Genomic DNA, 27,706 nt, shown 5'->3' with positions numbered 1-27,706 from the left:
GAGGCGTGAGTCTGGGGCCCAGGAGAGCTAAGGGCCCAGGGGCAGTACGGGCCAGCCCACACTGCGATATGTGTGCGCACTAGGTCCGTGCAGCAGAGCTGGTCTCCAGTCGCCTTGGTTAATCCTTGCCACCGGACCAAGACCTAGCTCTGTCAAACCCGTGTGGTGGCTGGTGTGCAACGGCCACCCAACATTCAAAAAAATCCACGCACAGGCATCTTCCACCCTTCAGGATGTAGTTCGGAATCTGGAATATTAGATCCTTCATTGAAACACCTGTGAACTCATCTTTTTTTGGCATGGAAGCAAGTCATCCTCACTTCGAGGGACTGCCTATGATGATGATGATGACGATTTGATACTGTATCACTGAAGTCCAAGTAATAAGCGATTGTCAAGAGCAAAGCACGCAGACTGGTCTGTAGATTTACAATTCCTTCACAGTCATCTTTCACACTGCTGTTGAGAGCAGTGGCAATTTTCTGTTTGTTTTGTTCAACTTTGCTTCCAGTAGTTTAAAGTCACATTGATATCATCAGAAGGATCAAATAACCTCAAATCATCTCAAGAGGGAAACTTACATTTGTTCACACAGACGTACTTGCGGCCAAATGAAGATAACGTGAAGACTGGGTTAACCTGTCTTTACAAAATGCCTTTGGCAACCATGCCCCCCCTGCGCACCCCCCCTCATCGTCATAGGTGGTCCCTCGAATGAGGATGACTTGCTTCCACAAGGGTTCACAGGTGTTTCAATAAAGGACCCGATATTCCAATCCTGAATTCCAATTGAGGGGGTGGAAGATGACTGTGCGTGGATTTTTTTAACGTGTGACAAATACATGGCAGATGCAGTATAATGTGGATAAATGTAAGGTTATCCACTTTGGTGGTAATAACAGGAAGGCAGATTATTATCTGAATGGTGACAGATTAATAAAAGGGGAGGTGCAACGCGACCTTGGTGTACATCAGTCATTGAAAGTTGGCATACAGGTACAGCAGGCGGCGAAGAAGGCAAATGGCATGTTGGCCTTCATAGCGAGAGGATTTGAGTATAGGAGCAGGGAGGTCTTACTGCAGTTGTACAGGGCCTTGGTGAGGCCACACCTTGAATATTGTGTACAGTTTTGGTCTCCTAATCTGAGGAAGGACATTCTTGCTATTGAGGGAGTGCAGCGAAGGTTCACCAGACTGATTCCCGGGATGGCAAGACTGACATATGAAGAAAGACTGGATCAACTAGGCTTATATTCAATGGAATTTAGAAGAATGAGAGGGGATCTCATTGAAACATATAAAATTCTGACAGGATTGGACAGGTTAGATGCAGGAAGAATGTTCCCGATGTTGTTAAAATCCAGAACCAGGGGTCACAGTCTAAGGATAAGGGGTAAGTAATTTAGGACCAAGATGAGGAGAAACTTCTTCACTCAGAGAGTTGTGAACCTGTGGAATTCTCTACCACAGAAAGTTGTTGAGGCTAGTTCATTAGGTATATTCAAAAGGGAGCTTGATGTGGCCCTTACGGCTAAAGGGATCAAGGGGTATGGAGAGAAAGCAGGAAAGGGGTACTGAGGTGAATAATCAGCCATGATCATATTGAATGGTGGTGTAGGCTCCAAGGGCCGAATGGCCTACTCCTGCATCTATTTTCTATGTTTCTATGTTGCACACTAGCCACCACACGGGCTTGACAGAGCTAGGTCCTGTTCCAGTGGCAAGGATTACCCAAGATGACTGGAGACCAGCTCTGCTGCACGGACCTAGAGCGCACACATATCGCAGTGTGGGCTGGCCCGTGCTGCCCCTGGGCCCTCGCCTCTTCTGGGCCCCGTACCCTCATTCGCCGCACCTTCACCACAATCTCTCACCGCTCCTCCGCCACAAAAACGCTTGCCGTACCTCCGTCACGATCTCCCGCCGTTCCTCGAATGTAAAACCTTGATGTAGATCCCGAGCCTTTGTTTTCCCGCTGCCAATCTGGTTTCTTCGCGGGTTCCTCAGCCCAGACATTTGCTTCAGTTTTGGGCTGATCGTGTGGCACCCCCGCTCCACGGTGGTCCAGATAGGTCCCTCCTCTACAGGTGGCATGTCCCACCATCATGGCCGTGAGTGATTGCCATTGTCCACCACAGGCACAGGGATTTTTTTAATGTTATATTTCTGAAATGAAGAAAATGTTTTTTTTCCAGATGACAAACTCAAATGTGTAGCAGGGAACAAAATGCCTCTGTATTAGTACAACAACAACCTTGTAGTCTAGTAGGGGATGTTAAGGGGTCCCATTATGTTCAGTGGTCTGTGTACATAGTTCAAAATGGAGATGGATCTTACCCACGCGCCTGAGGGAAGGGAGACCTACTCTATCGCCTTATCGAGACTTCAAGCAATGCAGATGCCCTATTGTAGGAAATGATTTGAGTTATGTACCATTGTTTAATAGTTAAATATCAGTCTTCACTGCACCGTTATGTAGGACACTAACTCAATCTGAACCATTAGTCAAAATATTTTCAAATTCGTGAGTATAAATAATATTATCACATGCTTCCGAAAAAGGGAAAACAAGCGTTTCCAGTAACTACCATGCAGTAAAGTGGAATTACACTACCTTAACGGTCAGAGGTTCAGCCCCAAAGAGCTTATTTTGAACGAAAACTTGCATTTATAGAAACATAGAAACATAGAAAATAGATGTAGGAGTTGGCCATTCGGCCCTTCGAGCCTGCACCGTCATTCAAATAAGATCATGGCTGTACCCCTTTCCTGCTTTCTCTCCATACCCCTCGATCCCTTTAGCCGCAAGGGCCATATCTAACTCTCTCTTGAATATATCTAATGAACTGGCATCAACAACTATCTGCGCCAGGGAATTCCACAGGTTAACAACTCTCTGAGTGAAGAAGTTTCTCCTCATCTCAGTCTTAAATGGCCTATCCCTTATCCTAAGACTATGTCCCCTAGTTCTGGACATCCCAACATCGGGAACATTCTTCCTGCATCTAACCTGTCCCGTCCCGTCAGAATCTTATACGTTTCTATGCGATCCCCTCTCATCCTTCTACACTCCAGTGAATAAAGGCCCAGTTGATCCAGCCTCTCCTCATATGACAACCCGGCCATCCCTGGAATCAGTCTGGTGAACCTTCGCTGCACTCCCTCAATAGCAAGAACGTCCTTCCTCAGATTAGGAGACCAAAACTGAACACAATATTCCAGGTGAGGTCTCACCAAGGCCCTGTACAACTGCAGTAAGACCTCCCTGCTCCTATACTCAAGCTATGAAGGCCAACATACCATTTGCCTTCTTCACTGTCTGCTGTACCTGCATGGCCACTTTCAGTGACTGATGAACCATGACACCCAGGTCTTGTTGCACCTCCCCTTTTCCTAATCTGCCGCTATTCAGATAATATTCTGCCTTCGTGTTTTTGCCCCCAAAATGGATAACCTCACATTTATCCATTCAAAGTCAACCTGCAGCCTCTTAGCATCCTCCTCACAGCTCACACCGCCACCCAGTTTAGTGTCATCTGCAAACTTGGAGGTATTACACTCAATTCCTTCATCTAAATCGTTAATGTATATTGTAAAGAGCTGGGGTCCCAGCACTGAGCCTTGCGGCACCCCACTAGTCACTGCCCGCCATTCTGAAAAGGACATGTTTATCCCGACTCTCTGCTTCCTGTCTGCCAACCAGTTCTCTATCCATGTCAGTACATTACCCCCAATACCGTGCGCTTTGATTTTGCACACTAATCTCTTGTGCGGGACCTTGTCAAAAGCCTTTTGAAAGTCCAAATACACCACATCCACTGGTTCTCCCTTGTCTACTCTGCTAGTTACATCGTTAAAAATTCCAGAAGATTTGTCAAGCAGGATTTCCCATTCATAAATCCATGCTGACTTGGACCGATCCTGTCACTGCTTTCCAAATGTGCTGCTATTACATCTTTAATAATTGATTCCAACATTTTCCCCACTACTGATGTCATTACTCATTTTCTCTCTCCCTCCTTTTTTAAAAAGTGGTGTTACATTAGCTACTCTTCAGTCCATAGGAACTGATCCAGAGTCAATAGACTGTTGGAAAATGATCACCAATGCATCCAGTATTTCTAGGGCCACTTCCTTAAGTACTCTGGGATTCAGACTATCAGGCCCCAGGGATTTATCAGCCTTCAATCCCATCAATTTCCCTAACACAATTTCCCACCTAATAAGGATTTCCTTCAGTTCCTCCTTCTCACTAGACCCTCGGTCCCCTAGTATTTCCAGAAGGTTATTTGTGTCTTCCTTCGTGAAGACAGAACCGAAGTATTTGTTCAACTGGTCTGCCATTTCTTTGTTCCCCATTATAAATTACCTGAATCTGACTGCAAGGGACCTACGTGTGTCTTCACTAATCTTTTTCTCTTCACATATCTATAGAAGCTTTTGCAATTGCACTTTTTCAAGGATGATTTGAGGGTGTCCTTGAAGCGTTTCCTCTGCCCACCTGGGGCTCGCTTGCTGTGTCGGAGCTCCGAGTAGAGCGCTTGTTTTGAGAATTTCATGTTAGGCATGCGGACAATGTGGCCCATCCAGTGGAACTGATCAAGCGTGGTCAGTGCTTCGATGCTGGGGATATTGGCCTGAGCGAGGACACTGACATTGGTGTGCTTATCCTGCCAATGGATTTGCAGGATCTTGCGGAGGCAGCGTTGGTGGTACTTCTCCAGTGTTTTGAGGTGCCTGTTGTACATGGTCCATGTCTCTGAGCCATTTGGAGGGCAGTATAACTACTGCTCCGTAGACCATGAGCTTGGTGCTGGGTTTGAGGTCCTGGTCTTCAAACACTCTCTTCCTCAGGTGACTGAAGGCTGCACTGGTACATTGAAGGCGGTGTTGGACCTCGTCATCGATGCCTGCCCTTGTTGACAATAGGCTCCCGAGGTATGGAAAATGTTTCACGTTGTCCAAGGCCTCGTCATGGATTTTGATAATCGGGGAGCAGTGCTGCACGGTGGGGGCAGGTTGGTGGAGGACCTTTGTCTTATGGATGTTTAGTGTAAGGCCCATGCTGTCGTACACCTCAGTGAAGGTGTTGACGATGGCTTGGAGTTCGGCCTCTGAGTGTGAGTAGATACAAACGTCGTCCGCATACTGTAGTTCGACGACGGAGAATGGGACGACCTTGGATCTGGCCTGGAGGCGAGGGAGGTTGAACAAATTTCCGTTTGTCCTGTAATTTAGCTCCACTTCAGCGGGAAGCTTGCTAAGGGTGCAATGGAGCATTGCAGCAAGGAAGATCGAGAAGAGCGTTGGTGTGATGACACAGTCTTGCTTGACCCCGGTCCGAACATGGACGGGATCTGTGGCTGGTCAGGATCACGGCTTGCATGTCATCGTGGAGCAGGAGGAGGATGGTGACAGACTTTTGAGGGCAGCCGAATCTGAGGAGGACGCTCCATAATCCCTCATGGTTGATAGTGTTGAAGGCTTTTGTGAGGGAAAAGAAGGCAAAGGGTCGGTGCCGTTCCCTGCATTTCTCTTATATCTGCCATGCAGTGAAGATCATGGCCATTGTGCCCCTTAGTGGGTGGAATCCACATTGCGATTCTGGGAGGATTCTTGCGATGACTTTCATGGTGGTCGGCACAATACCACCACCACCAAGCTGAGGAAGCTCAGGTCCATGGTGTGGCACCACACCGGAAGGTCCCACGTGGCCCATGGTGGACCTTGCCGTGAAGGCAACACTGAGTTGTTGGGTGGCATCGAGCTGAGACTGCATGAGAGTAGCCAGAGTCTCAAATCTACCAGAGATGGCGGCAGTTTGACACTCCGTGGCAGCAGTAAGATGCTCCGTGGCAAGTTGCCCAGAGAGCATAAGAGCATTCTGAACTTCCAGGGCCGCGGCCATCCTCTCCAATTCAGCATCGATGCACTTGTTCCCTCACGCCTGTGCTGAATGGCAGCTGCCACATCACTTGAAGGTTGCAGCACTTCAGCTGGATCTGCACGATCACTCTGGGAGTCCCACCATCGCCTGCGCACTGGCAATGATGGGTTCCATGGTGTGCGTAGAGCTGCCAACTATGCGGGAGGTGGACTCCTCACTACTTCTGAAAGCCTCTTTGGCACCCTTGTCAGTGCCCCCAACGTCTTGGACTGCATGGCTTCCACCATTCTTTTGTAAGCCGCTACATCGATGGCATCATCTGAGTCCTCGTCGGCAGAAGTCCGGTGTGGACTCGCCCCGTGGAGAGGTGGCACCTGAGGCTGCCTAGCCCCGTCACCATGCTGCAGCCCGCTAAGCCCTGGAGCAACGCCCAGTGCAGACCGCTGTACGACCTCATCTATATCACACCGCGCACTCCCAGTATCTGAGTGGAAACAATGACGCGTTGGTCCCGTCAGTATCCTCCTCTCCCTCTTCCACCTCAGTGTCATCCCCAAACGATAGAGTGCTGTGGATGCTCTCAGCAGGGCTTGAACCCTCAATTTCCTCACTGTTGCGACTTGACATTTCAAGCCTAATATGGAGAAGGGTGTGATGCAGGCCTCCAGCTGGTCTGTGATGTCTCTCGTCACTGGCGACTGTGTTGGGTGTGCTGCCACTCGGTCTGTCATGGGAGAAGGGCTGCCATGAGGCGGAGGTGGGGGATTTACGCACGGTGCCTACAAATAGCAGACTTCCAGAAGGAAAGGCACAGTAGGCGCTGGTATATTCAGGTAGAGAGCGCATTCAAAGACGGCCTCACTTACCCATGCTGCCCACATCGGCGCCGCCAATACCACAGCCCACAGGGGCTTCTCATCTGCAAGCATAAATGGGAGAAGGGCTGCCGTGACGGGGAGGTGCGGGATGAAGGCATGGAGGATGCAACTAGCAGACATCCGTGAAGAAAAGGAACAGTAGGCGCTGGTGCATTCAAGGAGAGAGCGCATTAAAGGAGGGCCTTCACTTACCCACATTGGCAGCAGCGCTACCCTCACCCACAGGGAAGGCACCATGTCCGCCGATGAGCGGACATGGTGCCTTCTTCCAAAGGTGTGAGGATCTGCGTGTCTGCCCCGCCAGTGTCTGCACACTGCAGGTAACCCAGTACAAAAGGGAGCTCACCTCTTGGTGTCCTCACTCTAGGAGCTGCAATAAAGGACTACAGTCTTCACAGTTTAAGTACCATGCCCCTGCCTCGTGGAATCATTTACAAGGTGCTTACGTACACAATAACTGGTGATGAGGTCCCGAACTACACGCACAACATGTCGAATCTCAGCAAATTTCAACAATTCACCAATGGGGAAGATTGGGACGCCTTCGTGGAAAGGTTAGAACATTTCTTCATAGCAAACGACCTGGATGGGACACTCCGGCCACACTGCCAAACAAGTGCAGGGCCATCCTGCTTAGTATTTTTGGGCCCACTATCCATGGCCTCATCAGGGACTTGCTAGCCCCAGCGAAGACAACAACCAAGAACTATGGGGAACTTGTAACTCTAATACAAGAGCAACTAAAACCCAAAGAAAGCATCCTCACAGCAAGACACCGGTTCTACACTCACCGGCGACCCGAGGGCCAAGAAATTGCTAAGTATGCTACAGATATAAGAAGATTGGCTGCACCGTGTGATTTTGGCGACCGCCTTAACAAAGCACTAAGGGACATATTTGTTATTGGAATCGGTCACGAGGGCCTCCTCCACAAACTGCTCACAGTCACCCTGCAGAAGGCAATTAAAGTGAGCCAGGCCTACATGATTTCGGAATGGTGACCCAGGACTCTAAACTGACGAGTGCAGTGAACCGAATGGCGACTTCCAAAGGCAGAAAGGCTGCCCCGAGTCCCGCAACCCTGCGTCCGCCATATGGGGCCAACCAGCTAGCCCCGTGCTGGCACTGTGGAGGAAACCACAGGGCCCACCAGTGCCGCTACAAAGACTATACCTGCAAAGGCTGCAACGTGAAAGGTCACCTTCAGAGAATGTGCAGAAAAAGCTTTACTCATGGTGTCGCTGAAGAATTGGCTGATCACCGGGGCTCTGACACAAGATGAAGACGAAGCTGCTCAACCCCTGGAAGAAGAGTATGGAATTTATACCTGCTCCACCGAAAGTTCCCCGGGGAAGATGGAAGTAGACATCAACGGAGATCGACACAGGGGCGAGCCAGTCTTTGATGAGCCAAACGACCTTTGAAAAACTTTGGATCAATCCCGCCAAACGTCCAAAACTGTCTCCTGTCCAAGTGAAGCTGCTCACCTACACCAAAGGTAAAATCCCAATTGTTGGCAGCGTGGATGTCCAGGTCTCCCAGGGCGGCGTGATGAACAAACTCCCCCTGTGGATCGTTGCCGGCGATGGTCCCACGCTGCTGGGAAGAAGTTGGATGAAGCAGACCCAAGTCCGTTGAAGTGATGACGGCCTCCGGGCTCCAGCAATCCACATCCCATGCAGTCCCGAACTTGGATCCATCGCTGCATCCAGAGATCCTACCGTCCAGCTCGACTGCGCGGCGACCACGTTACAACACCGTAGCGAGATCACCAAAACCGAACGTCCAGACTTCACCTTCCGGGCCGTGGCAGGACTCCAAGGGAAGAATATCACTGAAAAAAGTGGATTCCCGATGTCTGTGCCTGAACCTGAGAAGGAAAAGACCACCACAGCCTACCTGGAGGAGAGCCAGAAGATGGCGGCCGCATCACGAGGCGAAGAACCTAAAATCAAAATGGCTGCAACCAGACCATGAGGGACAGAGTTGGAGGAGCGACACGTGGCACCGAACGGCGAACCGGATTGGAAGGCCCCCTTAAAGGAGACCAGTAACCCAAATAATTTAAAGGGACAGTTTCATTCTAAAAATGACAAGGACTTTAAAGTTAAAAATGCAGTTAGCGAATGCAGGTATGGTAATGTAACGTGGAATTGTGATGCCGGAGTAACTGATGAGAAAAATGTAATGAATGCCTGTGTAAGTTGTTGTGTATCTGTAAAGCATGCACTCCCATGTTCCGCCACCAGGGAGCGCATCCCCTGAAGTCCCAAGGGATCCCAGCATCCCTTGGGAGCACTGTATATAAGCCGGCCCCTAAGACCTGTTCCTCACTCTGGAGTGTCTTATTAAAGACTGAGGTCACTGTTACTTTAACCTCCCTGTGTGCAGCCTCATCTGTGTTAGGAACACAATAACTGGCGACGAGAATACAAATCCAACGCAAAGACGCAGCAACTGTGGGCATCCTGGAGAAGTTCTTGGAGGGTGAGGACTGGGAAGTCTATGTCAAACAGCTAGACCAGTACTTTGTAGCCAACGAGCTGGATGGAAAAGGAAGCGCTGCAAAAAGGAGAACGGTCCTCCTCACGGTCTGCGGGGCACCGACCTACAGCCTCATGAAGAATCTTCTGGCTCTGGTGAAACCCACAGATAAGTCGTATAAGGAGCTGTGTACCGAGGGAGAGCATGCTGATGGCGATGTATCGGTTCTACACGTGCCAGCGATCTGAAGGTCAGGAAGTGGCGAGCTATGTCACCGAGCTAAGGCGACTTGCAGGACAATGTGAGTTTGATGGCTACCTGGAGCAGATGCTCAGAGACTTTTTTGTACTGGGCATTGGCCACGAGACCATCCGACGAAAACTTTTGACTGTAGAGACACCGACCCTCAGTAAGGCCATTGCGATAGCACAGGCGTTTATGTCCACCAGTGATAACACCAAACAAATCTCTCAGCACACAAGTGCTAGCAATGTTCATAAATTAACTGGAACTGTGTTTGCGAGCAGACATGTACACAGCAGAAACCACGAGTCTGCAACGGCCAGCAGGTCTCAGGTGACCCAGATGACTCAGAGTCCGCAACAAAGGATGAATGCAAGAGCTGTGGAACAATGTGGCACCTCCAATGATCTTGCAAATGAGCTGCAAGCTCTGCAAAACCTGCTAACCACCACATGGCAGAGGAAGATCGGTCCATGGTGGATCAAAGCAATTTTGAGCCTCAGAGAGAGGAGGCAGATGCTGAAGTACATGGGGTGCACACATTTTCGATGAAATGTCCACCTATAATGCTAAATGTAAAATTGAATGGCTTACCCGTAGCCATGGAACTGGACACTGGCACTAGCCAATCCATCATGAGTAAAAAGATGTTTGAGAGACTGTGGTACAACAAGGCACTCAGACCAGCCCTGAGCCCCATCAACACAAAACTGAGAACGTACACCAAAGAGCTCATCACTGTCCTGGGCAGCACCATGGTCAAGGTCACCTACGAGGGCACGGTGCATGAACTGCCCCTCTGGATTGTCCTGGGCAATGGCCCCACACTGCTTGGAAGGAGCTGGCTGGGCAAAATCCGCTGGAACTGGGATGACATCCGAGCGTTATCACATGTCGATGAGACCTCATGTATCCAGCTCCTGAACAAATTTCTTTCCCTTTTTGAGCCAGGCATTGGAAACTTTTCTGGGGCGAAGGTGCGGATCCACTTGGTCCCAGAGGCACGACCCATTCACCACAAGGCGCGAGCGGTACCTCACATGATGAGGGAGAGAGTGGAAATCGAGCTGTACAGGCTGCAACGCGAGGGCATCATCTCCCCAGTGGAATTCAGCGAGTGGGCCAGCCCGATTGTTCCAGTACTCAAAAGTGATGGCACGGTCAAGATTTGTGGCGATTATAAAGTAACTATTAATCGTTTCTCGCCACAGGACCAATACCCGCTACCTAAGGCAGACGACCTATTTGCGACACTGGCAAGAGGCAAGACATTCACCAAGCTCGACTTGACTTCGGCCTACATGACGCAAGAGCTGGAGGAGTCTTCGAAGGGCCTCACCTGCATCAACACGCACAAGGGACTGTTCATCTACAACTGATGCCCGTTTGGACTTCGGTCGGCTGCAGCGATCTTCCAGAGAAACATGGAGAGCCTACTCAAGTCGGTACCACGCACGGTGGTTTTTCAGGACGACATATTGGTCACGGGTCGGGACACCGCCGAGCACCTACAAAACCTGGAGGAGGTCCTCCAGCGACTGGATCGCGTAGGGCTGCAGCTGAAGAGGTCGAAATGCGTCTTCATGGCACCAGAAGTGGAGTTTTTGGGGAGAAAGATCGCGGCGGACGGCATTCGGCCCACAGACGCCAAGACAGAGGCTATCAGGAACGAGCCCAGGACACAGAATGTCACGGAGCTGCGGTTGTTTCTGGGGCTCCTCAACTATTTTGGTAACTTCCTACCGGGGTTAAGCACCCTCTTAGAGCCCCTACATGAGTTATTGCGTAAAGGTGAGAACTGGGTATGGGGAAAAAAACCAAGTAATTGCTTTTGAGAAAGCCAGAAACATGTTATGCTCCAACAAGCTGCTTGTATTGTATAACCCGTGTAAAAGACTTGTGCTAGCATGTGATGCATCGTCATACGGAGTCGGGTGTGTATTACAACAAGCTAACGTTGTGGGGAAGTTGCAACCAGTCGCCTGTGCCTCCAGGAGCTTGTCTAAGACCGAGATGGCCTACAGCATGATTGAGAAAGAGGCATTAGCGTGTGTGTTCAGGGTAAAGAAAATGTATCTGTACCTGTTTGGCCTCAAATTTGAGCTGGAAACCGATCACAAGCCCCTCATATCCCTGTTCGCTGAAAACAAGGAGATAAACACCAATGCCTCAGCCCGCATACAAAGGTGGGCACTCGCGCTATCAGCGTATAACTATACCATTCGCCACAGGGCAGGCACCGAGAACTGTGCGGATGCTCTCAGTCGGCTACCATTGCCCACCACGGGGGTGGAAATGGTGCAAACTTGTTGATGGTGGCCCAGCCCGCAGACTTGTTGATGGTCATGGAAGTGTTTGAAAATGATAAATCACCTGTCACGGCCCGTCAGATTAGGACTTGCACCAGCCAAGATCCTCTGCTGTCCCTAATAAAAAACTGTGTACTGCATGGGAGCTGGGCCAGCATCCCCGTTGAAATGCAAGAGCTAATCAAGCCGTTCCAGCGGCGAGAGGACGAGCTGTCCATTCAGTCAGACTGCCTGTTGTGGGGTAACCGCGGAGTGCTACCCAAAAAGGGCAGGAGACGTTCATCTCGGATCTCCATAGCGCACACCCGGGTATAGTAATGATGAAAGCGATGGCCAGATCTCACGTGTGGTGGCCCGGTATCGACTCTGACTTAGAGTCCTGTGTACGGCAATGCAGCGTATGTGCTCAGTTGAGCAACGCGCCCAGAGAGGCACCACTAAGTTTGTGGTCCTGGCCCTCTAGACCATGGTCGAGGATCCATGTCGACTATGCGGGCCCATTTGTCGGTAAAATATTCCTGGTGGTGGTGGATGCTTTTTCAAAATGGATTCAATGTGAAATAATGTCGGGAAGCACCGCCACCGCCACCATTGAAAGCCTAAGGGCCATGTTTGCCACCCACGGCCTGCCTAACATACTGGTCAGTGACAGCGGGCCATGTTTCACCAGTGCCGAATTTAAAGAATTCATAACTCGCAATGGGATCAAACATGTCACCTCGGCCCCGTTTAAACCAGCCTCCAATGGGCAGGCAGAGCGGGCAGTACAAACAATCAAACAGAGCCTCAAACGAGCCACAGAAGGCTCACTCCAAACCTGCCTGTCCCGAGTACTGCTCAGCTACCGCACGAGACCCCACTCGCTCACAGGGGTGCCCTGACTCTTGCTGGTTCACCCCAACCTGCATGATCAGGTAGAGAGCAGGCGGCAGCAACAAAATGTAAACGATAGTCGTGCCACTGTGTCACGGGAAATTGATCTGAATGACCTGTGTATGTGCTAAACTATGGACATGGTCCCAAGTGGATCGCGGGCACGGTGTTTGTAGTCAAACTAGACAATGGACAAATTTGCAGAAAGCACCTGGACCAAACGAGGCTGCGGTTCACAGACTGCCCTGAACAACCCACAACAGACAATAACTTTTTCGAGCCCACAACACACACCCAAAGGATCAACGATACCACCCCGGACCAGGAAATCGAACCCATCACGCCCAACAGCCCAGTAAGGCCAGGCTCACCCAACAGCCCTGCAGGGCCACAGCATGCCAGCCCAGCGAGGGCACAGCCAACACACCAGAACAGACATTTGTACCGAGGCGGTCCACCAGGGAAAGAAAGTCTCCCGACCGCCTCACCTTGTAAATAGTTTTCACTTTGGCTTTGAGGGGGGGGAGTGATGTGTATCTGTAAAGCATGCACTCCCATGTTCCGCCACTAGGGAGCGCATCCCCTGAAGTCCCAAGGGATCCCAGCATCCCTTGGGAGCACTGTATATAAGCCGGCCCCTAAGGCCTGTAAATTACTCTGGAGTGTCTTGATAAAGACTGAGGTCACTGTTACTTTAACCTCCCTGTGTGCAGTCTCATCTGTGTTAGGAACACAATATAAGTGATGTTAAGAACAAGTTTGTAATGCTTAATGATGATGATAGAAATTTAAAAATGACAAATGTAACCATGTATAGAGAGATCGAGAGACAAGAAAGTGATGTAAATGTTGTAAGTATCAATATAAAGAGATAACAGTGTCGACTCGACTATGTATGATTGGAGCCAATGTGTCATGTATACAGGTAGGACACTGTTAAAGGACACTGGTTCTACAGGGACAATGTAAATGCCAGAGGAATCCCTTCGTGGGAGACTCCCAGGTTCAGCGGGCTACCAGACCATGGAGCCTGGACTTTTGGGACAGATGTGATGCCCCAGGAAGGGCTCACACACACCCGGTGGGAGCAGACCCACTGCAGGGACAGCGGTCAATGGGCAGCACATCCACCACTACTGGCAACCTGCCCCAGACCGGCCCTACACCCTCTGGCCACCAGGGCCAACACCAGGAGCGAGAGGCCAGTATCCTCCAGCTTTCCTGGCGGACCCTGGGATGACGAGTTGGTCTTACCGCAGGTGAAGAGTCCACAGCCAGTTAGGGAATGGAAGATCAGCAGGAAGAGCAGTGCAAGGAAGGTAGAGCAGGGTTCTCCTGCGGTCATCCCCCTGCAAAACAGATTCACCGCTTTGAGTGCTGTTGAGGGGGATGACTCATCAGGGGAGGGCAGCAGCAGCCATGTTCATGGCACCATGGGTGGCTCTGCTGCACAGGAGGGCAGGAAAAAGAGTGGGAGACCGATAGTGATAGGGGATTCAATTGTAAGGGGAATAGACAGGCGTTTCTGCGGCCACAACCGAGACTCCAGGATGGTATGTTGCCTCCCTGGTGCAAGGGTCAAGGATGTCTCGGAGCGGGTGCAGGACATTCTGAAAAGGGAGGGAACAGCCTGTTGTCGTGGTGCACATTGGTACCAACGACATAGGTAAAAAAAAAGGGATAAGGTCCTACGAGACGAATTTAAGGAGCTAGGAGCTAAATTAAAAAGTAGGACCTCAAAAGTAGTAATCTCGGGATTGCTACCAGTGCCACGTGCTAGTCAGAGTAGGAATCGCAGGATAGCTCAGATGAATACGTGGCTTGAGCAGTGGTGCAGCAGGGAGGGATTCAAATTCCTGGGGCATTGGAACCGGTTCTGGGGGAGGTGGGACCAGTACAAACCGGGCGGTCTGCACCTGGGCAGGACCGGAACCAATATCCAAGGGGGAGTGTTTGCTAGTGCTGTTGGGGAGGAGTTAAACTAATATGGCAGGGGGATGGGAACCAATGCAGGGAGACAGAGGGAAACAAAATGGAGACAAAAGCAAAAGACAGAATGGAGATGAGGAAAAGTGGAGGGCAGAGAAACCCAAGGCAAAAAACAAAAAGGGCCACTGTACAGCAAAATTCTAAAGGGTCAAAGTGTAATAAAAAGGCAAGCATGAAAGCTCGGTGCCTCAATGCAAGGAGTATTCGGAACCCAGGAGAGGGCTCTGAGCTAGTTAGAGTGGGTGAGAGCTCAGATGAACAGGACCCCAAGAAAGAATGCAAAAGGCAGGAGGCAACAGAGCAGAGTAGCACTGGGGTAAGTGTAAACCACAAGGTGATAGGAAGGGACAATATGTATGAATATAAAGGGGCTGCAGGAGGGGTCAAAACTAAAAATCATGGTTCAAAAACTAGTATTAACACACTCTACCTAAATGCACGCAACATTCAAAATAAAGTAAATGAGTTGACGGCACAAATCTTTACAAATGGGTTTGATTTGGTGGCCATTACAGAAACGTGGTTGCAGGGTGGCCAAGACTGGGAATTAAACATACAGGGATATCTGACAATTCGGAAAGATAGACAAGAAGGGATGGAGGTGGGGTAGCTCTGTTAATAAAGGATGATATCAAGGCAGTTGTGAGAGATGATATTGGCTCTAATGAACAAAATGTTGAATCATTGTGGGTGGAGATTAGAGATATTAAGGGGAAAAAGTCACTGGTAGGTGTAGTTTATAGGCCCCCAAATAATAACTTCACAGTGGGGCGGACAATAATCAAGGGAATAATGGAGGCATGTGAAAAAGGAACGGCAGTAATCATGGGGGATTTTAACGTACATATCGATTGGTCAAATCAAATTGCACAGGGTAGTCTTGAGGAGGAATTCATAGAATGCATACGGATTGTTTCTTAGAACAGTATGTTACAGAACCTATAAGGGAGAAAGCTATCTTAGATCTGGTCCTGTGTAATGAGACAGGAATAATAAACAATCTCCCTGTAAAAGATCCTCTCGGAATGAGTGATCACAGTATGGTTGAATTTGTAAAGCAGATTGAGGGTGAGGAAGTAGTGTCTCAAACGAGCGTACTATGCTTAAACAAAGGGGACTACAGTGGGATGAGGGCAGAGTTGGCTAAAGTAGACTGGAAACACAGACTAAACGGTGGCATAATTGAGGAAAAGTGGAGGACTTTTAAGGAGCTCTTTCATAGTGCTCAACAAAAATATATTCCAGTGAAAAAGAAGGGCGGTAAGAGAAGGGATAACCAGCCATGGATAACCAAGGAAAGAAAGGAGAGTATCAAATTAAAAACCAATGCGTATAAGTTGGCCAAGGTTAGTGGGAAACTAGCAGATTGAGAACATTTTAAACGACAGCAAAGAATGACTAAGAAAGCAATAAAGAAAGGAAAGATAGATTACGAAAGTAAACTTGCGCAAAACATAAAAACAGATAGTAAAAGCTTGTACCGATATATAAAACGGAAAAGAGTGACTAACGTAAATGTTGGTCCTTTAGAAGATGAGAAGGGGGATTTAATAATGGGAAATGTGGAAATGGCTGAGACTTTAAACAATTATTTTGCTTTGGTCTTCACAGTGGAAGACACAAAAACCATGCCAAAAATTGCTGGTCACGGGAATGTGGGAAGGGAGGACCTTGAGACAATCACTAACACGAGGGGGGTAGTGCTGGACAGGCTAATGGGACTCAAGGTAGACAAGTCCCCTGGTCCTGATGAAATGCATTTCAGGGTATTAAAAGAGATGGCGGAAGTTCTAGCAGATGCATTTGTTATAATCTACCAAAATTCTCTGGACGCAGGGGAGGTACCAGCAGATTGGAAAGCAGCTAATGTAACGCCTCTGTTTAAAAAAGGGGGCAGACAAAAGGCAGGTAACTATAGGCTGGTTAGTTTAACATCTGTAGTGGGGAAAATGCTTGAAGCTATCATTAAGAAAGAAATAGCGGGACATCTAGATAGGAATAGTGCAATCAAGCAGACGCAACATGGATTTATGAAGGGGAAATCATGTTTAACTAATTTACTGGAATTCTTTGAGGATATAACGAGCATGGTGGATAGAGGTGTACCGATCGATGTGGTGTATTTAGATTTCCAAAAGGCATTCGATAAGGTGCCACACAAAAGGTTACTGCAGAAGATAAAGGTACGCGGAGTTAGAGGAAATGTATTAGCATGGATAGAGAATTGGCTGGCTAACAGAAAGCAGAGAGTCGGGATAAATGGTTGGAAATCGGTGGTTAGTGGTGTGCTACAGGGGTCGGTGCTGGGACCACAACTGTTTACAATATACATAGATGACCTGGAAGAGGGGACAGAGTGTAGTGTAACAAAATTTGCAGATGACACAAAGATTAGTGGGAAAGCGGGTTGTGTAGAGGACACAGAGAGGCTGCAAAGAGATTTAGATAGGTTGAGCGAATGGGCTAAGGTTTGGCAGATGGAATACAATGTCGGAAAATGTGAAGTCATCCACCTTGGAGAAAAAAACAGTAAAAGGGAATATTATTTGAATGGGGAGAAATTACAACATGCTGCGGTGCAGAAGGACCTGGGGGTCCTTGTGCATGAAACTCTTTTGAGTTTACCTGCAAAACATAAAACATTAAGACCATGCCACCCGACCTGGGTGACACAGTAGACATTTTCAAGGCCCCTTTTTTTTTTTTAATTATTTTTTTTTTTTTGGGGCGCTAAAATCAAATTTTCCCAGTGCCCCCTATAAAAGGGGAGGGGGACACTAAAAGCACCGGCAATGAAAACAAATTAAACTTTAAAACGTAAAATCAAATTAAAATTTGGTTCCCGGGCGTGATGATGCACTCCAGTCCCTCCGGTGCCCACCTCTCGCGGAAGGCCGCGAGCGTACCGGTAGACACCGCGTGCTCCATCTCCAAGGACACTCTGGACCGGATGTAAGAGCGGAAGAGAGGCAGGCAGTCAGGTTGAACGACCCCCTCGACCGCCCGCTGCCTGGACCGGCTGATGGCACCCTTGGCCGTGCCCAGGAGCAGTCCTACGAGGAGGCCTTCGGACCTACCCGCTCCCCTCCGCACAGGGTGCCCAAAGATCAGGAGAGTGGGACTGAAGTGCAGCCAGAATTTCAGGAGCAGCCCCTTCAAATAGTGGAACAGGGGCTGCAACCTTGTGCACTCCATAAAAACATGGAACACGGACTCCTCCAGACCGCAGAAATTGCAGGCGGCCTGGGAGTCCGTGAACCGGCTTAAAAATTTGTTGCACGGCACTGCTCCGTGCACCACCCTCCAGGCCAAGTCCCCGATGAATAGTGGGAGGACCCCTGCGTAGAGTGCCCTCCATCGGGGACCCCCGCCTCCTCCGGACGGCAAGATGGTACGCCATGGCGTGTCCGGACGGCCGGCGAGGATGGCAAAGTTGAGGGTGTGCAGGAGCAGCCCGTACAGGAAACCCCTCCGCGCGGAACTGAAAGGCACGGAGGGGATTTCCCCGAGGCGGCTCAAGTTGTGAGGCGCCGGCCCCCGAGGGAGGTTCCGGGGTTTGGCGCCGATGAGGAATTCCGTCCGGACGGGGGTCAGTTCGGACGGGATCTCCCCACATGCTTGAGCCTCCTCGATGCACCTAACGGAGTCAGGGCCCAGAGCTGTTTTTAGCGACTCGATGGCATCGGCCGCGTGGCGGACGTTGGCAGAATTTAGGCGCCGCGCTCCTTGTGCATGAATCCCAAAAAGTTAGTTTGCAGGTGCAGCAGGTAATCAGGAAGGCGAATGGAATGTTGGCCTTCATTGCGAGAGGGATGGAGTACAAAAGCAGGGAGGTCCTGCTGCAACTGTATAAGGTATTGGTGAGGCCGCACCTGGAGTACTTCGTGCAGTTTTGGTCACCTTACTTAAGGAAGGCTATACTAGCTTTGGAGGGGGTACAGAGACAATTCACTAGGCTGATTCCGGAGATGAGGGGGTTACCTTATGATGATAGATTGAGTAGACTGGGTCTTTACTCGTTGGAGTTCAGAAGGATGAGGGGTGATCTTATAGAAACATTTAAAATAATGAAAGGGAAAGACAAGATAGAGGCAGAGAGGTTGTTTCCATTGGTCGGGGAGACTAGAACTAGGGGGCTCAGCCTCAAAATACGGGGGAGCCAATTTAAAACCGAGTTGAGAAGGAATTTCTTCTCCCAGAAGGTTGTGAATCTGTGGAATTCTCTGCCCAGGGAAGCAGTTGAGGCTAGCTCATTGAATGTATTCAAATCACAGATAGATAGATTTTTAACCAATAAGGGAATTAAGGGTTATGGGGAGCGGGCGGGTAAGTGGAGCTGAGTCCACGGCCAGATCAGCCATGATCTTGTTGAATGGCGGAGCAGGCTCGAGAGGCTAGATGGCCTACTCCTGTTCCTAATCTTATGTTCTTATGACCAGACTTTCATCACCAATGGAGGACAAGGAGCCCACACCGCCCTGTGGCCCTGCCCACCACCATACACTACCACTTACCCACTCTACAGAGTATGTACCCTAATGTCTGCACTGGCTACCCCACTGAGGGGTCCCATAACAGTGACACCCACATGGTCTGTGTGTGAAGGGCGGAGTGGGGGGTGGAAATGTATGAGGCCAGCCTCAAGCACATGGATCACACCTGGCACTCATACAACCCTCACCACAACCTCCCACAGCCCACCACTGATCACCTCCCCAGATCATGGCAATAAGGACTTGAAAAATGCTTCGGGGGGAGTGTTGTTATGTACAATGTTATGATGTAATGTTATGATGTACTGTAACACTGAATGTACCTTCACCCTGTACATACCTTACCTGTACACCAGAGGGTGCTGCTGCTGGAGACCTAAGAGTCACCTGCACACTGCAGGTAACCCAGTATAAAAGGGAGCTTACCTCTTGATATCCTCACTCTGGGAGCTGCAAAAAAGGACTACAGTACCATACCCTGCCTCGTGGAGTCATTATAGCGTGCCTACATACACAATACCCTCGAAATTGAGGAAGACTTGCTTTCACTCTAAAAGTGAATCCTGAGGTGACTGAACAGTCCAATACGGGAATTACAGTCTCTGTCACAGGTGGGACAGACAGTGGTTGAAGGAAAGGGTGGGTGGGACTGGTTTGCCGCACGCTCCTTCCGCTGTCTGCGCTTGGTTTCTGCATGCTCTCGCCGACGAGACTCGAGGTGCTCAGCGCCCTCCCGGATGCACTTCCTCCACTGAGGGCGGTCTTTGGCCAGGGACTCCCAGGTGTCAGTAGGGATGTTGCACTTTATCAAGGAGGCTTTGAGGGTGTCTTTGAAATGTTTCCTCTGCCCACCTTGAGCTCACTTGCCGTGTAGGAGTTCCGCGTACAGTGCTTGCTTTGGGAGTCTTGTGTCAGGCATGTGAACTATGTGGCCTGCCCAGCGGAGCTGATCAAGTGTGGTCAGTGGTTCAATGCTGGGGATGTTGGCCTGGACGAGGACACTGATGTTGGTGCGTCTGTCCTCCCAGGGGATTTGCAGGATCTTGCGGAGACATCGTTAATGGTGTTTCTCCAACTATTTAAGGTGTCTACTGTATATGATCCATGTCTCTGAGCCATATAGGAGGGCGGTTATCACTACAGCCCTGTAGACCATCATTTTGGTGGCAGATTCGAGGGCCTGAGCTTCGAACACTCCTTTTCTCAGGCAGCCGAAAACTGTGCTGGCGCACTGGAGGCAGTGTTGAATCTCATCGTCGATGTCTGCCCTTGCTGATAATCGACGTATGGAAAGTGGTCCACCTTGTCCACGGCCGCGCCGTGGATCTTGATGACTCGGGGGGTGGGGGGCAGTGCTGAGTGGCAAGGTCAGGTTGGTGGAGGACTTTTGTCTTACGGACGTTTAGTGTAAGGTCCATGCTTTCGTACGCCTCAGTGAAAATGTTGACTATGACTTGGAATTCAGTCTCTGAATGTGCGCAGACGCAAGCGTCATTCGCGTACTGGAGCTCTACGACTGGGATGGTCTTGGACCTGGCCTGGAGACGACGAAGGTTGAACAGGTTCCCACTGGTTCTGTAGTTTAGTTCCACTCCAGCGGGAAGCTTGTTGAATGTGAGGTGGAGCATTGCAGCGAGGCAGATTGAGAAGAGGGTTGGGGCGATGACGCAGCCCTGTTTGACCCCGGTCCGGACGTAGATTGGGTCTGTAATGGATCCGTTGGTAAGGATCACGGCCTGCATGTCATCGTGGAGCAGGTGGAGGATGGTGACAAACTTTTGGGGGCAGCCGAAACAGAGAAGGACGCTCCATAGACCCTCACAGTTGACAGTGTCAAAGGCCTTTGTAAGGTTAAAGAAGGCTATGAACAAGGGTTAGTGCTGTTCCCTGCATTTTTCTTGCAGCTGGCACGCTGTAAAAATCATGTCCATTGTACCCCGTAGAGAACGAAATCTGCACTATGACTCTGGGAGGAGCTCCTCACCCCGGGGAGAAGATGGTTGAGGAGGATTCTAGTGACGACTTTCCCAGTGGCTTCTTTAGTTGCCGCAGTCGGTGTTGTCCCCTTTTTTAAAGATGGTCACGATTACTGCATCTCTGAGATCTCCCGGCATGCTCTCCTCCTTCCAGCTGAGAGATGAGGTCATGCATTCGCGCCAATAGTGTCTCTCCGCCATACATTAGTCCCTCAGCGGGGATTCGATCTGCTCCTGATGCCTTGTTCTTGAGCTGATGGATGACCTTTCCTACCTCGTGCAGGGCTGGGGTTTTGCTGAGATGGTGGCAGGTAGTATGCTGTGGGATGGAGTCGAGGACATTCGTGTCAAAGGCAGAGTCTCGGTTAAGGAGATCTTTGAAGTGCTCCTTCCAGCGGGTCCTGACTGCCCTGGTGACCTGGATGACTGTCTCCCCATTCTTGGCCAGCAGTGGGCCTTGGGTGTTTGGGCCGTAGGTGGCCTTGACTGCGGTGAAGAATCCTCGCACATCATGGCTGTCGGCCAGCTGCTGGATCACCTGTGCTTTCTCCACCCACCACCTGTTCTTTAGGTCCCGGGTTTTTTGTTGGAACTCGGCCTTAAGTTGTCTGTAATGCTGCTTTGCTGCCTTGTAGTCAATCTTGTAGTCTAGTAGGGGATGGTAAGGGGTCTCATTATGTTCAGTGATCTTATCCCGTCTGTGTACATAGTTCAAAATGGTGATGGATCTTACCCACGCGCCTGAGGGAAGGGAGACCTACTCTATCGCCTTATCGAGACTTTCGGCAAAGCAGACGCCCTATTTTAAGAAATGATTTGAGTTATGTACCATTGTTTAATATTTAAATATCAGTCTTCACTGCACCGTTATGTAGGACACTAACTCAATCTGAACCATTAGTCAAAATATTTTCAAATTCGTGAGTATAAATAATATAATCGCATGCTTCCACAAAAGGGAAAACAAGCGTTTCCAGTAACTACCATGCAGAAAAGTGGAATTACTCTAATTTAAAGATCAGAGGCTCAGCCCCAAAGAGCTTATTTTGAAAGAAAGACTTGCATTTATACAGCACCTTTCACGACCAGCGGACGTCTTCAAAACGTTTTACAGCCAATGAATTACTTTTGGAGTGTAGTCATTGTTGTAATGTGGAAAACGCGACAGCCAACCTGCGCACAGCAAGCTCCCACAAACAGCAATGTGATAATGACCAGAGAATCTGTTTTTGTTCTGTTTATTTTGCTCCATTTAATATCACCATTCCTAAGGCAGTGGTCCCGATATTAATATGAAGCCGGTTTCCGAGTAGGGGGTGGAATTGCGTGCCGGAAGCCAGGAATTCAACTGAGCGGGTCGGATTCTGCGATCTGAACTCGATCCAACCAATTCATTTGGAGTTCCGGGTTTCGCATCTCTGAGCTAAGCAGCGGGCGTGATGTGCACCTGCGTGACACAATCTCAGCCGTGTTTACAGGGACAGCCCGGATATGTAAATTGGAGGAGTTCAGGGTGAATGATGGGCAGAGAGCCAAGGCATTACCCAGATTGTATGATGCCTCGCTGGAATTACTGCTGGATGCTGTCAAGAGAAGGAGGAGGAGGGAGATATTTTACCCCAGCAATGGGAGGAAGAAACCTGAGGCTCTCACCAAGAAGGTAGATGGAGGGAGCTGAGGTGGTGAGCAGCAGCAGCAATGTGCCCTGGTACATAAGAGATAGGAGCAGGAGTAGGCCATACGGCCTCTCGAGCCTGCTCCGCCATTTAATACGATCATGGCTGATCCGATCATGGACTCAGGTCCACTTCCCTGCCCGAACCCATAACCCCTTAATCCCTCATCGGTTAAGAAACTGTCTATCTCGGCCTTAAATTTATTCAATGTCCCAGCTTCCACAGCTCTGAGGCAGCGAATTCCACAGATTTACAACCCTCTGAGAGAAGAAATGCCTCCTCATCTCAGTTTTAAAGGGATTCTAAGGGATTAGGCCCTCTAGTTCTAGTCTCCCCTATCAGTGGAAACATCCTCTGTGCATCAACCTTGCCAAGCGCCCTCATAATCTTATACGTTTCGATAAGATCACCTCTCATTCTTCTGAATACCAGTGAGTAGAGGCCCAACTTACTCAACCTTTCCTCATAAGTCAACCCCCTCATCTCCGGAATCAACCTAGTGAACCTTCTCTGAACTACCTCCAAAGCAAGTATATCCTTTCTAAAATATGGAAACCAAAACTGTACGCAGTTGTAATGACTCAAGAGTCTTGTTACTGTAAACTGCCTCAAACCTGATCCAACTTTATTCGCGCGCAAAGTAACCGCGTGACATAGTACCAGCGTTTATATACCAGTGACCGCGCACATGCACATACAACCCGATGACCTCTGACAGTAGCGCCCTCTGGTGTCTGGTGACCCCAGGCATCAATACATAACAACATCCCCTTTCAAGACCTTAATATCAGTCTCTTTACAAATTAAGACGGTCTGGGACTTTCTGCTCACGAGTTGATCGTCTCAGTTTAACTTTAGTTCTAGGTGAGCATTCTGAGTCAGTTGTGACTGAGGCTGAGTAACTGATCTGATGGGAGTGGTATGACCACATCAGAGACTGAAGGTCCAGGTTCAGGAATGACAGCAGAGTCCTCTGATGAGTGAACATTGGTTGGTTGGTCACTGACTGTATCTTCCTCAAATGGTGCCAGTTCATCCGTGTGCCGCAGTTTGATTTGATCAACACGTTTCCTGCATGTTTGCCCATTCTTGAGCACGACAATAAAAACTCTGTTACCCTCCTTGGCTGTAACAGTACCGACGATCCACTTTGGACCTTGACCATGGTTCAGTACATAAACCTGATTTGTTGACAGAGATATCACGTGACACAGCAGCACGATCATTGCTGACTTTGATGTCTGTTTTCAACACGATCATTCAAATCAGGATGAACAAGAGAAAGCCTGGTCTTGAGATTTCTCTTCATCAGTAGTTCAGCAGGAGGAACCCCAGTAAGCGTATGAGGTCTTGTCCTGTAACTGAGCAATATACATGACAACCAGCTCTGCAGTGAGCCCTGAGTTACACGTTTCATACTTTGCTTGATCGTTTGAACGGCACGCTCTGCTTGACCAGTAGAAGCAGGTTTGAATGGAGCTGATCTCATGTGTCTAGTACCATTGAGTTTCATGAACTCCTGAAAGTCAAGACTTGTGAAGCAAGGTCTGTTGTCGCTCACAACAATGTCAGGCAAACCATGAGTAGCAAACATGACACGAAGGCTCTCAATAGTAACTGTAGAGGTACTGGATGACATAATAATACACTCTATCCACTTTGAATATGCATCCACCATAACAAACACATCTTTCCCAGGAAAGGGCCCACAAAATCGATGTGGATCCTCGACCATGGTTTGGATGGCCACGACTAAAGACTCAGTGGAGATTCCGCTGGTGCTTTACTTAGCTGCATGCAAGTATTGCACTGATGCACGCTTGATTCCATATTCAGAGTCAATTCCAGGCCACCATACATGAGACCTAGCAATGGCTTTCACCGTGACAATACCAGGATGAATGCTATGTAGTTCACGTACAAATTTTTCTCTACCTTTCTTAGGCATGATTACACGATTACCCCACAGTAAACAGTCTGACTGAATGGACAGCTCATCTTTGCGACGGTTGTAAGGTTTGGTCTCATCACACATCTCCATAGGTATGGTAGACCAATCACCACTGAGGACACAACGTTTCACAACCGATAAAATAGGGTCATGGCTGGTCCAGATCCTAACTTGTTGAGTAGTGACAGGAGTTCCTTCATTCTAAAAAGCACCTATTACTAACAGTAGATCTGCAGGTTGAGGCGTCTTCATATCAGGTGTGGGTAAGGGCAGACGACTCAATGCATCGGCACAATTCTCAGTACGGGGTCTATGATGAATAACATAATCATAGGCCGACAATGTCAATGCCCACCTCTTAATATGGGATGATGCATTGGTATTAATACTTTTTTTTCCGAAAACAATGAAATGAGTGGCTTGTGATCCATTTCGAGTTCAAAACGAAGACCAAACAGGTACTGATGCATCTTTTTTACCCTATACACACAGGCCAAAGCTTCTTTCTATACTATGCTGTAAGCTTTTTCCGTTTTTGACAAACTTCTTGCAGCATACGCAACAGGTTGTAGCTTACCTGACTCATTTGCTTGTTGGATACGCAGCCAACCCCATATGATGAAGCATCACGGGGCAATACAAGACGCTTACGTGGATCATAATGAACAAGCAACTTGTTTGAACAGAGCAGATTCTTAGCTTTCTCAAAGGCTCTATCTTGAGACACACCCCAGACCTAGTTGTCACCTTTTCTGAGTAGCATGTGCAGTGGCTCTAATAAAGTGTTCAGTCTGGGTAAGAAATTACCAACATAGTTGAGTAGCCCAAGGAATGAACGCAGCTCCATCACATTCTGAGGCCTGGGTGCATTTTTGATGGCCTTGGTTTTCGAATCAGTAGACCTGATACCATCAGCAGCAATCTTCCTCTCCAGGAATTCGACTTCCGGTGCCATGAAGACACACTTCAAACGTTTCAGCCTGAGTCCCACTTTGTCCAAACGATAGAGGACTTCTTCAAGATTGTGCAGATGTTCAGCAGTGTTGCGACCTGTGACCAGAATGTCATCTTGAAACACGACAGTTCTAGGAACGGACTTCAGTAAACTCTCCATATTCCTCTGAAATATGGCTGCAGCCGAACAAATTCCAAAAGGACACCTGTTGTAGACAAACAGTCCTTTATGGGTATTTGATACAGGTGAGTTTCTTCGAAGTGCCGACAAGCTCCTGTGTCATATGGGCCAATATCAGATCTAGGTTAATGAACGACTTTCCACCAGCTAGCATGGCGAACATGTCATCAGCCCTTGGTAATGGATACGGATCCTGTTTCGAAAATTGGTTAATCGTAACCTTGTAGTCTCCACAAATCCTGACAGTGCCATCACTCTTTAACACAGGAACAATGGAACTAGCCCACTCGCTAAACTCAACCGGTGATATGATCCCTTCACGTTGGAGTCTGTTAAGCTCAATTTCAACCTTCTCCCTCATCATGTAAGGTACAGACCGAGCTTTGTGATAGACAGGACTTGCATCAGAATCCAGGTGAATCAGCACCTTGGTTCCAGTAAAATTATCAATGCTGGGTTCAAACAAAGAAGGAAACTTCTTCAACACTTGAGCACACGAAGCAGCAAACCTGAGGACTGGGAGAAATTTATAATTCAGCAGAGGAGGACAAAGGATTTAATTAGGAGGGGGAAAATAGAGTATGAGAGGAGGCTTGCAGGGAACATAAAAACTAACTTCCAAAGCTTCGATAGATATGTGAAGAGAAAAAGATTAGTGAAGACAAACGGAGGTCGCTTGCATTCAGATTCAGGTGAATTTATAATGGGGAACAAAGAAATGGCAGACCAGTTGAACAAATACTTTGGTTCTGTCTTCACGAAGGAAGACACAAATAACCTTCTGGAATACTAGGGGACAGTGGGTCTAGTGAGAAGGAGGAACCGAAGCAAATCCTTATTCGGCTGGAAATTGTGTTAGGGAAATTGATGGGATTGAAGGCCGATAAATCCTCTTGGCCGGATAGTCAGCATCCCAGAGTACTTAAGGAAGTGGCCCTAGAAAGAGTAGATGCATTGGTGATCATTTTCCAACAGTCTATGGACTCTAGATCAGTTCCTATGGACTGGAGGGTAGCTAATGTAACACCACTTTTTAAGAAAGGAGGGAGAGAGAAAATGGGTAATTATAGACCGGTTAGCCTGACATCAGTAGTGGAGAAAATGTTGCAATCAATTATTAAAGATGAAATAGCAGCGCATTTGGAAAGCAGTGACAGGATCGGTCCAAGTCAGCATGGATTTATGAAATGGAAATCATGCTTGACAAATCTTCTAGAATATTTTGAGGACGTAACTGGTAGAGTGGACAAGGGAGAACCAGTGGATGTGGTGTATTTAGACTTTCAAAACATAGAAACATAGAAACATAGAAAATATGTGCAGGAGTAGGCCATTCGGCCCTTTTAGCCTGCACCACCATTCAAAAAGATCATGGCTGATCATTCACCTCAGTACCCCTTTCCTGCTTTCTCTCTATACCCCTTGATCCCTTTAGCCGTAAGGGCCATATCTAACTCCCTCTTGAATATATCCAATGAACTGGCATCAACAACTCTCTGCGGTAGGGAATTCCACAGGTTAACAACTCTCTGAGTGAAGAAGTTTCTCCTCATCTCAGACCTAAATGGCTTACCCCTTATCCTTAGACTATGCCCGCTGGTTCTGGCTTTTGACAAGGTCCCACACAAGAGATTAGTGTGCAAAATTAAAGCACATGGTATTGGGGATAATGCATTGACGTGGATAGAGAACTGGTTGGCAGACAGGAAGCCAAGAGTAGGAATAAACGGGTCCTTTTCAGAAAGACAGGCAGTGACTAGTGGGGTACCGCAAGGTTCAATGCTAGGACCCCAGCTATTTACAATATACATT

The sequence above is a fragment of the Pristiophorus japonicus genome, chromosome 9, assembly GCF_044704955.1.
Source record: "Pristiophorus japonicus isolate sPriJap1 chromosome 9, sPriJap1.hap1, whole genome shotgun sequence".
Classification (NCBI taxonomy): Eukaryota; Metazoa; Chordata; class Chondrichthyes; family Pristiophoridae; genus Pristiophorus; species Pristiophorus japonicus.
The sequence above is the reverse complement of the archived record's forward strand: the minus strand, read 5'-3'. Positions refer to the sequence as shown.